The sequence below is a fragment of the Pelmatolapia mariae genome, linkage group LG16_19 (assembly GCF_036321145.2).
Source record: "Pelmatolapia mariae isolate MD_Pm_ZW linkage group LG16_19, Pm_UMD_F_2, whole genome shotgun sequence".
In the NCBI taxonomy this organism is placed as follows: Eukaryota; Metazoa; Chordata; class Actinopteri; order Cichliformes; family Cichlidae; genus Pelmatolapia; species Pelmatolapia mariae.
Window position 1 is genome coordinate 39,331,202 of NC_086241.1, and position 7,300 is coordinate 39,338,501.

Below are 7,300 nucleotides of genomic sequence, written 5' to 3' on the forward strand. Positions count from 1 at the left end.
TAAAACAAACAGTGTAGGCATATCCTCTCTGCAGCCAAGCTTCAAAATCCTGCCAGGCTGCCCCAGTCTCACTGTGGCTGGGAGGGAGGGAGGGTGGACCAGAGGATTGCCCACACAGCAAATAAATGTTCAACAGCTTCTTCATTGTTTCTGAGAGAACAACACATACTAAAGGTTGCTTTAAAAAAAAATAAAAAAAATAAAAATAAAAATCTAATTACAGCAATAATGACAGTTAAGCCAGTTTATCTGTGCCTCTATTTTGAAGTAATATTTACAAAAATGTTATTGATTTCAGTTTGTTATAATCTTTAAACTTTTTCAAAAGTATATCATTATATTTTTGGACAAATCTTTCAATGAAACATACATTTTTATGAGCTTTTATCATGTTTCAGCCAGTGCATTTATCAGGGTGGGTCTGGGTCTGGGATGATAAATGCACTGGCTGATAACTGCACATTTCTGGCCAGAAATGTTTCAGCAGTGTTACATATGCACTACATATGTTAAACTTGCTTTTTGTTACCAGTTGATACCCTACATTTGTATAGACATTGGGTGGTGTGAGGCTGGGGAGTTGAGTGGAGTGGGTAGGTGGGAGTTGAATGTGGGTGGGTACGGTGGGAGGTTGTTAGGTTTTTTTTTTTTTTGTTAAGAGAGACACAGTCCTCCTGTGTCTTCTCCAAGCTTCACATGTAAAATCCAACAGTGTGAAGCACATAGCAGCCAGAAACTGTAATGCCACAGATCAGAGAGGCTTCATCATCACCATCTTCGCCGTACGATCAGAGCATGAGACTTCACATCTGGAGCACAGGAGAGATTCTGTGATAAGTCCTCCTTCTAGCTTGTCCCACAAGCAGTCGGTGAGATTTACTCACAACAAAAAGGGTTAATGACATTATTTTCACGAAAACATGTATTAATTCTTTGTAAAGTGTTTAAATTGTGTTTTCACTTGACCTTAGGAGTGTTATTTTGAGTGTATTTTAATATCTGTACTCAGGTGTTTCCCTCTGTGATCCATCCCCTTCAGAGCTGAGACACTCAGGACTGAACAGACTGCACAGTTTCTGTGACTGAGCCTCCAAAACATCTTCTTTGAAACCACACATGATAGAAGGGCTTTATATTTGCAGCAGCACTACTAAAGGTATTCAGTTTATTACAGGATGTGTTTGTTTCTTAGGACCAGCTCTAAGTGCACACTACCTAACATATACACCTTTCTGTTCATTACAAACCAACTACTCTGGATCATATGGCCAGTCGGCAGGAATGTTGCTGCAGGAAAACATCCCTGCAGATCACCATCATTGTCAGACTGACTGTGCCTCCTCTGTGCAGTGTCAAGATCCTCCCTAAATGAGTGTGTAAGTTCATTATTTTATTCCCTTTGACAAGACAAGTATCACTGATATTTACATTTACAACTACATATGTTCCTGTTTTCTGCTCCTCAGCTATCCTGCTTCTGTGCTGCTTGCCACACATCAAACACTGGCCGGATGACAGGGAGGATCCACTCTGAAGTCACTGGACATGATGAGGATCATATGGGACTTTATAGTTTCACAGAAATGTTGTGCTCTTTGATTACAGGTTTTAAATGGACATAATGACTGCCTCTCTCTGATCTGACAGGCTAAAGGATTGTTTTCATTGTTAGTGCTCTGTACAGTGTATGCTTATTTAATATTTCATCACAGAGCAAACCTTTATTTATTTAACATATTTTTATTTTGTTTTAATGTTGAATTAACTGTGGGGATTTTTTTAAGTGGGCACTCGGGATGTCATATGACCAGAAATGTGGTAACTGTAATTCAACAGTATGTAAAGAAAGAATCTGCTAAGAACAAAACACAGACAAAAAACCCCAAGAGAACTCAAATTTGTTCCATGTAATCCAATCTAAAACATTTTAAACTGCTGAACAGCAACACAAACAGTGTTAAAGAAACAGTGTTAACAGAATAATTATGATGAGTTTGTACCAAAGTTTCAGGTCACATGGCACACCTAGTGTGTAGTGTGGGGTATCAGCTGGTAAGTATAGGTTTTTTCATATTTGTGTCCTTAGAGTTCAGATAGATAAAGCCTTGTGTATAATAATTAGTCATAACCACAACTCAAAGTCAGGGACTAACTAAATTTGGGACTTCGTGTCTGAGCCCAGGTTAAAACACAGTGTTAAAAAGCATTTAGTGGCATGGCTGAACAATGCTGTAAACTAATGATACGTATTTATCCATGTTCACAAAAAGGACTAATGTGTTCATTTGATTATTTGTATGTGTTAAACTGTGTCACCACCTTAGGCTTTCGTTTGAGTTCACTCAAAAATCTCTATACAGTTCTCTTTTACCACTGTGTGGACACTGTTTACAATAAAACATAAAAAAGAATGAGTAATAAAAAGATGTGTAGACAGATCAGTAGATTCAGTAGACCAATATTAACAGCTGTTCAGCCATGTTCTACGAAACCAACACAATTTAAAGGTTCAGGATTGTGGTTTTAAAAGTTGAATTTTCATGTATTTCATATGTTGCTTATTATTTTTATTTGGTTATTTAATTTAGTTATTTTTATTTATTCTCCTGTGAAGTGTTTAACAAAAAAAGCTACTTTAATTTCAATTTTATTTGTTTATTATTTGGTAATTTGTTCTTTAAGAATCGAGTCTGTGCCAAAAACTAAAGTTGAACAGACACATGACAGGATCAGATTATTAACACCTTAAAACATTGCAAACGTCTCTTTTTAAAATGATTTTTATTGTATTTCGGAAAAAAAAAATTTGTTGAATTAATTTAAGTCCTTTTCAGAAAGAAGCTGTACAATATGACTTAAGATTTTTATGTTATTTTCTATGATATACAAAACAAATGGATGTATGTAAAAACATTATGCTGTATATTAAAGCTTGTATTTTCTCCAGCATGTTTGTTCATCTTTTCAGTTCAATTCAACAAATTTGTTTTTACATTTATTTGTATTATTTTTTTTATGAATTAGAGATTTATAATACATAATTCCACTCTTTAAGTGATTAGAAGAATATGAACTTTTGTTATTCATTCAGAGGTTTTCTGACTAAATTTTCTTTTGTCATTACTCATCTTTTTCTAATTTATATTTTAAACATGTTCAGCTATTTTCCAACTTCTTCTGTGTGAAAACCAGCTTTCAAAAGTTCTGCACTTTTGTTTTCAGGTTAAAAATTCTGTATTTTCCAGCTAATTCAACATTTTTAGCTTAATATTCAGTAATGATTTCATTTCAGTGCATACATTCAGATTCAAGCATTCACACTGCAGTTTCTTCAGAAAATGCACTTTCTAGTTATTAGTGTGAATGCTTGTAAAAGCATTCACAGTATTGTTGTTGTAATCTTTATTAGTGTGAATGCTTGTAAAAGCATTCACAGTATTGTTGTTGTAATCTTTCTTATTATCTATTATTCCATATTCCGTACGTTTTTTGGCATCTAACTCATTCAAAACCATTCAACTTAGAAAAACCATTCAAACACCGTTAGATTCCTCTTCTTTTGGACATGACTGCTTCTACTTTTCTCATTTTTAACATTTATATTTTTAATTTTATTCAACTTTTTTCAACAAAAATTTCCCATGTATTTCAATGGGGAGACCCTTCAAATCCTCATTCAACTTACTCATTTTCAAACTGTATCTACTTCCACATACATTGACATAGAGCCACCATTCAAACTTTAAAACGAAGACAAGACATTCAACTATTCAACTTGTATTTATCTTTTCAATATCTGTTATACTTTTTCTTCAGTTCCAGTTTAAGTTTCATGATGTTTTTTCACCCGTTTCAGAGTTTATAATGGGTGTGTATGGGACGGAATGTTGGGGCTAGAGTGAGACAGCTCAACTGGCAGAGTGAGCGAAGCAAAATAATTAATCTTAAAATCTTTTTTAAAACTGCTGCTGTGTCCGCGGCGTTTGCTCTACAGGTATGATTTTACCATCAAAACGTAGCCATCGCTGTCCTCTTTCATCCAATGTGTTTACTATTGTACTAGGTGTTATGGTTCTTTCATAAATGTCACCAATGCGCAGCCTCCTCCTTCCAACTCCTCCATAGACTCCAATGTTAAAATGGCTCAGAAAGTTCGTTTGAAAATCAGAAGAGCATGTTGTCTTTACACTGTCACCACGTCCATATAATAAACTCCACAGGCATGAAAACTGAGAATTGAGTAGACTAGACATTGCTGGCACTCACGGTGAAAGAATTTTGTCAATACGACGTGTACTTTTCATTTGGGAACGATTTGTTTCGGCCTGACTTTTCTGTTCATTTTAAGCAGCAAAAGTGAGGTGCATGTCTGTGAGCGTGTGTATGGAGCCATTGGGTGCAGTCACTATAGCAACCAGGCTCACACCTGCCTGCCTAACGAGCTCTGTCTCTCACTCTGCCAAGATTCATCTTAAACACTTCTCTTTAAACTGCTGCTGTGTCCACAGTGTTTCCTCTACAGATATCATTTTACCCTCAAAACGTCGCCATCGTTCTTCTCTTTCCAACACCGTGTCTTTCAAAGCTCAGAGATGTAAACCTTTTAAACTGTGTGGATCCAAGTGGAGGGATTACATTTTAGTCATTCAGTTATTGAAAGAATATGAACTTTTAATATTCATTAAGAGGTTTTTTGACTCTAAATTTCCTTTTCTTATTTCTTATGTTTTTCTAATTTTAATTTAAAAACTTTTCAGCTATTTTCTAACTTCTTCTGTGTCTTTCAAAGCTCAGATTTTTAAACTTTTTAAACGGTGTGGTTTAAAAAGTCATCAGTGATTCAAAGAATATGAACTTTTAATATTCATTCAGAGGTTTTTTGACTCTAAATTTTCTTTTCTCATTTCTTAGGTTTTTCTAAGTTTTATTGAAAAACTTTTCAGCTCTTTTCCAACTTCTTCTGTGTGATTGTCAGCTTTTAGCAGTTCAGCACTTTTGTTTTCAGGTGAAAATTTCTGTATTTTCCAGCTCATTCAACATTTTTAACTTCAGCAATTAATTCATTTCAGTGCATACATTCAGATTCAAGCATTCACACTGCAGTTTCTTCAGAAAATGCACTTTCTAGTTATTATTAGTGTGAATGCTTGTAAAAGCATTCACAGTATTGTTCTTCTAATCTTTATTATTATTATTTCATATTCCGTACGTTTTTTGGCATCTAACTCCTTCAAAACCGTTCAACTTAGAAAAACCATTCAAACACCGTTAGATTCCTCTTCTTTTGGACATGACTGCTTCTACTTTTCTCATTTTTAACATTTATATTTTTAATTTTATTCAACTTTTTCCAACAAAAATTTGCCATGTATTTCAATGGGGAGACCCTTCAAATTCTCCTTCAACTTATTCATTTTTAAACTCTTACTACTTCCACATACGTTGACATAGAGCCACCATTCAAACTTTAAAACGAAGACAAGACATTCAACTATTCAACTTGTATTTATCTTTTCAATATCTTTTATACTTTTTCTTCAGTTCCAGTTTAAGTTTCATGATGTTTTTTCAGTCGTTTCAGAGTTTATAATGGGTGTGTATGGGATGGAATGTTGGGGCTAGAGTGAGACAGCTCAACTGCCAGAGTGGAAGCAGGTCGAAAATTAATCTTAAAATATTTTTTAAAACTGCTGCTGTGTCTGCAGCGTTCGCTCTACAGCCATCATTTTACCCTCAAAACGTAGCCATCGCTGTCCTCTTTCATCCAATGTGTTTACTATTGTAATAGGTGTTATGGTTCTTTCATAAATGTCACCAATGCGCAGCCTCCTCCCTCCAACTGCTCCATAGACTCCAATGTTAAAATGGCTCAGAAGGTTCGTTTGAAAATCAGAAGAGCATGGTGTCTTTTCACTGTCACCACGTCCATATAATAAACTCCACAGGCATGAAAACCGAGAATTAGGTAGACTAGACATTGCTGTTGCTCACGGTGAAAGAATTTTGTCAATACGACTTGTACTTTTCATTTGGGAACGATTTGTTTCGGCCTGACTTTTCTGTTCATTTTAAGCAGCAAAAGTGAGGTGCATGTCTGTGTGTGTGTATGGAGCCATTGGGTGCAGTCACTATAGCAACCAGGCTCACACCTGCCTGCTTAACCAGCTCTCTCTCTCTCACTGTGCCAAGATTCATCTTAAACACTTTCAACTGCTGCTGTGTCCACAGTGTTTGCTCTACAGCCATCATTTTACCCTCAAAACGAAGACCTCGATGTTCTCTTTCCAGCACCGTGTCTTTCAAAGCTGATAATCACAAACTTTTAAAACTGTATGGATTCAAGTGGAGGGATCACATTTTAGTCATTCAGTTATTCAAAGAATATGAAGTTTTGATATTCATTCAGATGTTTTTTGACTGTAAATTTTCTTTTCTTATTTCTTAGGTTTTTCTAATTTTTATTTAAAAACTTTTCAGCTATTTTCCAACTTCTTCTCTGTAGTTGTCAGCTTTTAGCAGTTCTGCACTTTTGTTTTCAGGTTATAATTTCTCTATTTTTCATCTCATTCAACATTTTTAACTTAAATTCAGCAATTAATTCATTTCAGTGCATACATTCAGATTCAAGCATTCACACTGCAGTTTCTTCAGAAAATGCACTTTCTAGTTATTATCTATACCACATTCCGTACGTTTTTTGGCAACTAACTCCTTCAAAACCGTTCAACTTAGAAAAACCATTCAAACACCATTTAATTCCTCTTCTTTTGGACTTTAATGCTTCTATTTTTCTCATTTTTAACATTTATATTTTTAATTTTATTCAACTTTTTTCAACAAAAATTTGCCATGTATTTCAATGGGGAGACCCTTCAAATTCTCCTTCAACTTATTCATTTTTAAACTCTTACTACTTCCACATACGTTGACATAGAGCCACCATTCAAACTTTAAAACGAAGACAAGATATTCAACTATTCAACTTGTATTTATCTTTTCAATATCTATTATACTTTTTCTTCAGTTCCAGTTTAAGTTTCATGATGTTTTTTCAGCCGTTTCAGAGTTTATAATGGGTGTGTATGGGATGGAATGTTGCTGCTAGAGTGAGACAGCTCAACTGCCAGAGTGGAAGCAGGTCGAAAATTAATCTTAAAATATTTTTTAAAACTGCTGCTGTGTCTGCAGCGTTCGCTCTACAGCCATCATTTTACCCTCAAAACGTCCTCTTTCATCCAATGTGTTTACTATTGTAATAGGTCTTATGGTTCTTTCATAAATGTCACCAATGCGCAGGCTC

The 7,300-nt window shown here is 35.0% G+C and overlaps 1 long non-coding RNA gene across 1 annotated transcript; it reads left to right on the forward strand.

The window, feature by feature from the left end:
- The first annotated feature begins 724 nt into the window (after positions 1-724).
- Positions 725-2,191, forward strand: LOC134646046 (uncharacterized). Its single transcript, XR_010096613.1, has 3 exons — positions 725-1,156; positions 1,273-1,376; positions 1,467-2,191. It is a non-coding gene; the product is annotated as an uncharacterized LOC134646046 (long non-coding RNA).
- Positions 2,192-7,300: the final 5,109 nt, after the last annotated feature.